This window comes from Apis dorsata, unplaced genomic scaffold, assembly GCF_000469605.1.
Source record: "Apis dorsata unplaced genomic scaffold, Apis dorsata 1.3 scaffold_305, whole genome shotgun sequence".
Taxonomy (NCBI): domain Eukaryota; kingdom Metazoa; phylum Arthropoda; class Insecta; order Hymenoptera; family Apidae; genus Apis; species Apis dorsata.
In genome coordinates this window covers 120,402-131,077 of record NW_006263577.1, presented here as the reverse complement: position 1 = coordinate 131,077, position 10,676 = coordinate 120,402, and the positions used below count along the sequence as shown (strand labels likewise).

General features: G+C 37.9%; 1 long non-coding RNA gene across 1 annotated transcript in view; it reads right to left on the bottom strand.

The window, feature by feature from the left end:
- Positions 1 to 6: 6 nt before the first annotated feature.
- The window catches only part of LOC116185856, an 86,944-nt gene continuing 76,274 nt past the window's right edge, over positions 7 to 10,676 (bottom strand). Inside the window, exon 3 of the long non-coding RNA XR_004150756.1 lies at positions 7 to 182. This is a non-coding gene — a long non-coding RNA (uncharacterized LOC116185856). The remainder of the gene's footprint in view (positions 183 to 10,676) is intronic.

Genomic DNA, 10,676 nt, shown 5'->3' with positions numbered 1-10,676 from the left:
AGCCACAGCCACAACCATGGCCAGGCGAGCAGCGCTCGCTGCTTCATCCTCCTCATCGTCGTGTCGCTAGCTCATCGTCACCGATTTCCGCGAGTGAGATCCGTCGTTTCCCCGATCGGGCGAGGGAACCACCGTGGCTACGTGGCTTCTCGTCCTTCCCGTCCTCGTCCAAGCGGCCGGACCTGGAACACGTTCAAGTACGTGAGGATGATGGGTGTTCACGAGGGGGAGATCGGTTTCACCGTGATTTTCGGCTCGAGAAAGGGGAACGAAGTCGTTACGTTAAGGCAGAGTTATCCTCGACGACAGCCACACGGCTTACGCCCGATCGAGCGTGACGAGTGGTTAAACCGTTGGGGGTTGAGGGAAAGGGATGATGTGAGATGCCAGGATTGACAGGTTCGATGCACGAAATGTAAATGTGTGTATGTAATTGTAATCGTTTAGTATCGAATTCGTTTCCTCTCATTTTTGAGACACATTTTTTTATTAAACAAATAATTTTCAGAATCAGATATTCCCTCTAATGAGTTTTGGTTTATTTTTTGAAAAATACTTAAGGTAATTGTATTTAATTGCATTTAAAGGATTTGGAAAATTAGAAGAATATTTCTTAATCACATGTGCAAATAATAAAATGTTGAGACAATTCAATATCCTGATCGCTTATAATTGCTTGCAATAAATATTTTAGATAATATTGAAGATATATATATTTCATATTTAACTAATTTAATATTTGCGAACAATTGTCTGCAATTCGAGACGGTCAGAATCGTTTTGAGAATTAAAACATTAAACATTTCGTAATTCGTAAAAATTCAGAATCAGGTAAAGTTAATACGAGTTTGATTAATGTTCTCGTGCAGAGAGCAGATCGTTGCCACGACTATCGATCTATCATGTCATTCGATGAATTTATAAGGGTTGGATGTAGCTGGACGATGATTTTTCGAAAATTTACGGCGCGACACGGATTTACGAATTCAATAGTCGAAGGATAATTGACATCGGGCGGAAAATTCGTATCGTAAAATTGTTAAACGCGCGGAAAATAACGTTCAATTTTGAGCGATTATCAGCTATGGAGAAAAATTTGCTGCAATATCAAAACAAACAATTGTACGATTACGAGATGATTCTTATTCGTATTCCAATTATTATTGCTTTTTTTTATTATTTGAAAAAAGAGTGATGATATCCACCGATATTATTATTTTACAATTATTTTCGTATTAAATTCGTTTAGATTCGTGAAATATTATTTCTTTTTTTCAAACGAATCTCAGAATTTCTCATCGTCGAAACTTTTTATTCAATATCTAAGCACTTATTTTACATATAAATGATTGTAATTATATCAATAATTGTATCAATAAATTGTAATAATTTAATTTTGTCGAAAACATTTTCACGTTTTCAATAATCGTGAAACAAAGAATACGAAATTCGTCATTTTGACGAATTTGATCGTTTGTTTTAATTCTTAAAACAAACCGTTTGAAATTAAGTAATTACAAATTCGTACACCACAAACGTACTTTAAATTTGGAGTCGGTGAATTCCAGCGAAGCACAAACGTTTGTACAAGTGGTTCAGAATGCAGCCAGGTGAATGGTGAATATTTCAACCGTGATAGTTGCGGCAGTCAGGATTAATAAACGATGGAAAACGTTGGATCCGATAACGCGCGACGCGATTTTGCCTATCTTCGAGCGTTCCAGCCTATCGATCGCCAACCCTCCGATCTTCTCGTCGGGGTATCCAGCAACCAATGTGAATTTCATCGATCGACACTTTCGACGAGGATGGAAAATGCGGTATCGATGCATCTGTCGAGGAAAAAAACAGCGAGATTCGTTCTACTTCGAATAGAAGATAAACAAGTGAAGTAGATTCCCGTGTCGGTGGTTATCTTCATTCGTGGAATTTTGGGAAGGAACTTGATTAAACGAAAAACTTTTCTACGATTCGAGGTACAAAGTTCTTAAATTTTTTCTATCTTTCTGATTTTAAAAATTTTTTAAATTTCCAGAAATATTCTGAAACTTTTTAAATTCTCTCGAGTCTCGAAATTTTCGAGTAACGAAATTTAGTTTCCAAAAATTTGTAAATTTTTCTAAATTTCATCCATCTTTCTGCGAACAATGATTTTCTGATCCACGCGTATAAATTTCGGTTTCTTCTTCTCGCACATCCTCCGAGATATTTGAATCAACACGAGCCATTTATTTCATCCTCAGTCGGCCACGAAGAGTGACCGGTTAATTCATGATTGCGGAATACAAGACTAGCTATATGATATAGTTTTCTTAGAACGCTTCAAAGAGCTCAATCTTATCAACTTATGCTTTCGAGAGACGCCGCCATCGAACTTTTTTCCCTCCTCGTCTGAACTTTCCAACAGGCTCCAACCGACATTTTCCACGATGGAACGTAAAAATCGTAGCTGCTAACGGTGCGTTTAGCCTAGCAGAGGAAAAACATCCGAGACAAACCGGCTAATTATCGCCGGACATTTTCAAGTTTCTTGCCCCTCTCTCTTTCTCTCTCTCTCTCTCTTTCTCTCTGTGTAAAATCGACGAGATTATCGGTACAGTTACTGCGATAAACAACGTTTTGCCGCGCGCTGACACCGTTTAAGCCGTGTACACACTTGGAACGTTTGAACACGAAGAAAAGTTTTAATTTTGTTACATATATATATATTTAAATCGAGAGAACGATGAAAGAAAAGAAAATTGTTGCACTTTCATTTATATACAACTTTTTTATCCTAAATCGAATCGAGGAATTGAATGATTTTCATAAATTTTCATTTTTATTCCTTTCTATACTAAAATATAAACTAATTAATCCCTAGTCATTAAGAATCAATATATACAATATCGATATTAGATACATATTGATACTCGACGACGAGTAGTAAACTGGAATGAAAACCAAGATGGCCGTTTATACCGATGACAACACATGCAAAAGGAAAGTTAAATATATATACACATACTATTCTCAACCAATCCATGACGCATACATTTACGTCATCCGCATTACAATGCTAATACCCACGCAAAAGCGTAACCATTCTCGAAGAGCGAAGAGTATAAATTTGAAAAACGAATTTGTAAAAATTTACCTCCTACTTTTTAAACGCTTCCATCTTCTCGAACCTCTATCGACGAAGACGAGAAAAAAGATACACGCTCTACGTGGATATATCCGCTTTATATACCGCTCGCGAAACATGCGAGCATGCTAAACTCCCGCAGAGATGTTCACATGGCGTTCCATGGAGGAAACGAGCCCACAAACAGACCACGATACGAGTTGTTTCAGATAAAAATCAAACGGATGATGCGATATTTTTAGGTGTTCTCGCGATTTCCACGGTGCAAGAGGAGAGCGTGGAGCAGAGAGAGCCGCCAGGTTGGCGCCACTGCCGGTGTTTCGCTCCCTGGAACGGCCAGCCGACCGACCGACCGACCAACCAACCTTGAACCAACCTTTCGAGACAACCTTGCTCGCCCGTTTTCCACACCTGCTCATGGGAATGGGTTGTACCGGGAACGAACATTTCGCGCCGTTCATTTCGATTCGTCAAACAGGCACCGTACGTGCCGTCGATACCAAATGTTCACATACACGGAGGGGAACGTGTTAAAGGTGGTGCGGATAGAGGGCGTGGTTGAGTTAGCACGCCGGCAAATACATGCTTGATACTCGTTATTATACACGTTGCCTTTATCGAGGCGAGCAAATTGAAAATTCGAAATTGTGAAATTTACCGAATTCCGAGGAAGCCTCGATGATTTTCTCGCTCCAGTGATTTATATTTATAGATTTATTGATAAAAGTATTAATTGTGAAAATAACTTTATTCCTTTATTAGGAAAGATCATTTTATGTTACGTCTCGACGACTCAACGTAGCTTTATCGAATTCTATCTCGATCTTGAACGAAATTCTACCTCTCTCTCGATCGAGTACAAAAATTCCTGCACGTGTCCCAACGATACGTTTCAAGCCACGTATCAAATTAAACATCCTCAACGAATACTTCATAAACGATCTTCGCGGCCAAGAGAAGTTCATCCACCGCAAGGGAGGTTCGTCCACTGCCTTTATTTATCCCCGGCCATTTATCAAACCTTTTCCTCGAGTTGGCGTGTTCCAATTCGTAAACGTGGAGGATCGAGGAGGCGCGATAAGGGTACCTATGAGACGGACAATGCTTTTAGCGGGGCGTCGAGAAACGAGGAGACCTGTCCCGGGGGGCGTCAACCGGCGAAATAAATTTTCGCGTCACGTTTCTGGCGAAGAAGAAAACCGGAGACGCGTGCAACCGGTCCCGATACATCAGAGCCCGCGCGGAGACAAGCAACTCGAAATCGTGGAAACGACGATAAGTGGATAACCTTTCACCCCTCTCCTTCCTTCCTTGTATAAAAATATTCGCAAAGTTTTAGACAAGGGTTCTGCAGATTATTTATATCTAGATTTGTGGATCAAAGGTAACGTTTCATTTGTTTTGATTTTTCTTCGAGTCGAATTTCGAGATTACGAGAATGTATATCAAAACAATTTTGTAAAAGTAATTTTGATCGTTCGTGTTGCCAATTTTTTCGACCTAGAAATCGTAGAGATCTAGGACAAATGGATTTATCTTATGAATGAAAATATCTCGATTTGTAGATTGGATACCTAGATCGACTTCTGAAATCTAAGAAATAATTTGTGAATTCTTGTTACGCGAAGTTTCTCCATTCCATGGGATGAAAAAAAGTATCTCGATTGAACGATTCGTTCGGAGAGATGATCTTCGATCTAGATGCGAAGTTAAGTTGAAAGTCGTGCCGATCGAGGAGAACGGTAACGCTTCGATTTTCGCGAGGATGATGGAGAAACGTTTGACGTGAGGGATAATAAAAAGTGGCGGGGATAGGATAGATATTGTCGTTCGTGGTTAACGATCGCGTTAGTTAAATCGAGCGTGAATCGCGACATTGATCTACGAGCGGAAAGAAGGTCGTGAGCGAGCTCCGTTACATCTTCTCCACTGCACAATCGACCGATCGAAAAATATATAACACGTTACACACACGCATACACTCATTTTTACTTACTTTCACCTTCGAACGATTTTATTTCTTCGATGATCGATTTCGCCTCCTCGACCTAAAATCGATCACGCTTCCTTCCAACTCTTCTTAAACGAATATAAACGAAAGAAATATAATTTTTTTAAAGAAATATTAGGTACAGATCAGATACACAGATGGAAGAAAACGATGTCAGGAAGGATCTATATTTTATCCTGAATACGAGGGATCGCATTCGTTAACGGAAACGATCGTTTCGGAGGAATCGGGGGGCGTGGAGAGTGGAATTAATTTCTCCACAGCTTCGCCTTCGTTTCTCCTGTTCCTCCGCGTGGAAAAAAAGAGGGGAGGGGGAGCGAACACTATTCGCTCCGAGAGCCACACGACTCGAGATAAATCCGATTAACAGGTGAACGCCTGTACACCTAGTTGTGTCGATGCGAACGATCACGCTCACGTCAGATTAACGCGACAACGCTCTCGTTGATACTTTTCGCGAGTGGCACGATCTGTTGTGAAGAGATGGATGTGATTCGCTTCGACGTGTAGTCTCCGGAGATCTTGTTTCTTAATACACTTTTCCTTTCTTTCTTTTTATCGAATATTTGGATTCTTTTTCTCTCTCGTATAATTTATAACGATATTGTAAACAAAAGATATTTATTCATTGATGTTCGATGACAAATGTGTGCTGTCAAAAAATTCAACGAAATGGGAAACAAATGTGCACTCGTGTATATAAAATGAGATATCAAATTTTTCAAAATCATGATTCAAAAAAAGGCCAAATTTTATTCTTCTCTCATCGTATTCATCAAAGAAAAAAAAATATATAATCTGTCTAAATATTCAATTTCAATTCAAAGAGGAGCAATCAACGAGGAACTACTCTGTTCCTTCCTCCTTCCAAGAGACGTCTTGGCGCTTATTTTTCCTTCCGCCTCCGAAGAAGTGGTCGCGTTTCCTGGTATTTAATAATCACACGCGGGTGGCGGTTTTTATCAAAGCGGCGTCGAAGCGGCTTTTATCTTGGCGGGCCTCGAGGCGGGTCTCGGCCGGCCACCCGGCCGGAAAACCCATTATTTCGCCATCTGTCTGCGCCGGTATATCACCAACCTCGCCGTGGATCTCCCTCGCGCGTAAATGCTCTTTATAAAAAATTTTCTCCCCCCTCCTCTCCAAAGCTGAGGAGCTGCTTTTTTTATCAAAAATCTCCCTGTGTTTTTCCCCCGTGCATCCGATTATCGCTCGTTTCGAGGAGAAATCGTGTCTGCTCGACGACGATGGACGAGGAGTGGCACTCGTGCGCCACTTCTTCTCACGGTGTTTTGGATACAGTTTTATTCGTTCTGTTTTTGGTATCTCTTTTTCGAAATCCAAATTTAACTCTTTGTACGAATGGTGACTCTGAGACACCAGTTGGATCAGATGGATGTGGCGACAATATTTATTTATGCTTGATTTTTTTTTAATATCGAATAGATTCTTAAGCTCTTTAATTAGTGTAATCTTATAAAACGTGGAATGATATATTCGACTTTATATCTCAAATTAGATCGAACTATATTTTCGGTGTTGGTTCGAATTTGATAGATGGGAATAGAGATATTATTTTCCAAGTTTTTGAATTTTAATTAATTCTTAAATAATGAAATTATTTTTATTAAGAAATTGAGTAGAGAGAAAATAGAGATAAGAAGATGAAAAATAAGAATAACACAGTGAGAGGATGCAAATCGAAGATGCATCTTGATAATTATTATTAAAATATCGCACAAAACAACGATATAGACTTTAATACCCAACAAATGTTCTTTCTTTATATATAAAGGTACAAAAAATATTAAAATATAAAAGTTTTATAAAAATTAATTCGAACCTGGAGCGCAAAGTAATTTTTTAACAGGAATTTTTATACGTTTCAATGGCAAAAAAATAAATCTATCAAATAAATATAAGTTTTCGAGGGATCCACCATATTCGTATCAACTCTTCTCGACGACAATCTCTCCTCTCAAGGATGGCGACGTAATATCGCTGCCAAAGATCCAGTTCCACGTTCTGTTCCCACGCCACGCCAATCGTCGAGGAGTTCTGTATTCGACGCGACCTTTCCAGACACGTTACTCGATTAACGATTGCTATCGACGAGTTGGCGCGACTGGCAGGTGTTAAGCAGCCGATACGAAGTTGCATTCTGGCAGCCCTTATCGACTCGAAGTTGCTGGCTATCGTTCAATGAATGAATGTTTCATTCATGAACAAGGGGATGGAACAAGGGTGAAAGGATCTTGGAATTTTCGGGGAGGATGAATTCGTGGACGGGTTGAAAGGATGATTGATTTATTAACTTCTACGCGAGGTGTAGCCTCCGGGTTGTAATCTGTAATTGTGATGATGATAAAGGATGAAAGAAGGGGAGAATAAAAATAATGCGAGGAGGAATGTGATCGAGTCGTCGAGATAGGAATTCTATAAGAATTTAAGATAATATATAATATTGCTTTCGTTTAGTAAACGATTGCAATTATATATACGTGTATAAATAATTATATGTATATATGTATATAGCTATAGTAAGTGGATCACCTTGGTCGAAGTAATTCGATAAAAATAATTTAGAAGGACGAGTCGAGGAAGGAATTCAAAAATTTCCGATTTCGTGAGTAAAATAAGATGAAATTGATTTACGAGACGAGAGAGAGAAAAAAAATAAATAAATAATGATAAATGCAAATTGGAAACGTACAATCAAACCGTACTTCGTTCGAATATTTAAATTAGTTTGTGTATACGTATATATCGTAAACAGAGCATTTAGAATCGAGTCTTGATCGAGTAAATCACTCGCAGAGATAATATCGAGTCAACATCGGTAAACCAAACCGAGAATGATATCGTTAATCGACGTATACCGCAACCCATTACTCCAGTCACCGCGATCGATCTTCATGTTCATCGTCCCAGTAATTGTACACAATCCCTCAAGTCTTTACGGCCTTGTAAACCTCGCTTCGACACGATTATTCACCGTAATAACAATACTCGTTTCCACATAAGTACCACATATATCCCTCTCTCTTGTCCTTCACGGAACGATCCACTTCCACAATTCCAAATTCTTTCACAAACCTCGACCAACTTTCACGTGGAAGAAGATCTTCTCCCTCGTTTCTAAGGAGATTTATGTATTGTCGACAACGAAAACTCGCGAAAAATTGTTATATACACGCCTAGACACAGTTTTACAATTACTTTTCTCGTAAATAAAAAATATCCATCCATCGCCTTATATATCGAGCGAAAGTTATTAAAATTAGGAAAAATTTGAATCGCTGTAACATCGAGGATAGTAACTTCCGGTCAACGATCGAACGATCGTTAGAAACGCGAAATCTTGCTCCTCGAAATCCTTTTTTATTTATCTCCATACGACTTCCGGTTCTCGAGATATCATCGTGTAAAGAAAAGGGTAATTTTTAAACCGATCTATCTCAAACTTTAAACAAGTTAGATTCAATGTGATATTTAAGTTTCATATCGAGATGAAATAAGAAAGGATTTCAATGGCGCGGCTTTTTCTGTTTCCTAAATAAATTCTGACGATAAAATTTTTAATTTCTTTTCACGTTTTTTCGTCACTGCAAAGTAAGTATATTAAGTATATTTAATTCTATAATTCATCTGATTTTGGTTTAATCATCTTCTTTAATTCTTTGATCGACTTTTAACTTAAGAAGTTATCCAATTAAGAGGAGAATGTTTATGGATTCGGTACGTACGTATTTTAACACGACAAGTTTTTCAATCGTTCTCGTCGAAGCTCTGTCGAAGCCTTTCATCGACGCGTCGATCCGCTTGGCCGAATTTTCAATATTTCTAGTAACTGTGCTCTCGCCTCTGTCTGGCTTGATAATTAAACAGAACGATATGACCTCCTTCCAATCCCGCCACGAGCTGGAACAATCGTCTTCGCGCCTCGTCGAACGCATTGTGCGTCGCTTTATCTCGCGCGCGAACCTTCGAACGCGATGACAGTTGGAATATTGCATGGTCGAGATGAGCGTTTTCACGCTTTGCAATACGGTATTCACACATCTCTCAAACAGAAACATGTATAATTCTGTATTTGAACTCGTGAAATGTTATAATTACTCTATAATTATTCTGAATTGTATTGGTGAGATATTTCTTCAATTATTTATATATATATATATATAAAGAATTATTATTTGTCGATAAAATTATATCATTTATTTAAAGTTGTTCGAGAGCAAGAGGTAAGGTAATTTTATCAAAGTTTCGCTTTCTTATCGGGATTAAAGAATTTTATTTTCTTATTTCTTTATTATATTGTAGTAAAAGTTTATATATTGTGTAATTTTTCCATAAAGTAAGTCGAAACTTTTAATTAAAATTTTTATATTTTTCCGTGTTATATTTTTCAGAGTAAACGAGATCAAGAAATTTGATATCGGTAAAGTTCAATACAAGAAGATTACATTAATCTGAAAATAAAATTGAGTATACCACGAGGAGCACGATAGGAGAGTTAATAGGAAATTCGATATTCCATTTCAAGAAAAATCAGCGCAAGATGATACTTACAAAAAAAAAATCGAATAACAAAAATCGAATAAAAAAATTTCTTAATAAACGTTTTGAAAAAAATATTCACGTTTTGAAACATTTTTAACATTCACAATGCAATATTCTATTGTATATCTTTCTATTGTACTAAAAACTTTTTCCAAAATAGCTTAAAACCGTCAACCGATTCATTCCCAGTAAAATGTACGATTACAAGGATTGGAGTGCCGGTGCGGAGCGATCGTGTTGACAAACGAGCTATAAGTAGCCTAATCGTGTCTCAGCCTCCCCAGAATAAGGAAGGGTGTATTCCGCACGAGGAAGGATAGAGTGGAAAGGGTGACAGCCAACCCACACTTTCGGACGTCGCTCTTGATAAACAGTCTCCGACGATTAAATCAATCCAAAGAATAATAAATGCTCCATATACTTTCCTGTGCTCGTTAAATTTGCAAATTATAAACATAAATATTTCGTTCACCGAGAAAATTGAAAAAAATCGAATAACTCAAACATATATCCATTTGATTTTTATGTAAATAATTAATACTAAAAAAAAAAAGAAAAATGCAATTAAAATTCGTGCAAAAATGAATGAGAATAGAAATAGAACGTGTTGTAAGATTTTTTAACCTTTCGAAAGCACGAGTGAGATATTCCATGTACATTACTTCCAAGTACTCGAAGTAAAAAAAAAAAATCTAGAAATCCGATCCACGAACAAGACAAACTCTTCGTTACACGCGAGTGTATCTTTTTATAAATATGGAATAAGGACAGGAATAAGTGGCACCACAACGATCATTAACTTCGATCGCACGTATTCCTACCTACTACGTATAACTTTTATCTTAACGACCAGAAATTTAGACGAACGTAACATTTCTCGATCTTTAAAAAAAGTATCAGATAACGTCCAGAGAACACGTTCCATTCCGCGACACGGAAAAAAACGATAAAAAAGAAAGTAGCGAAGAACGAAACGAC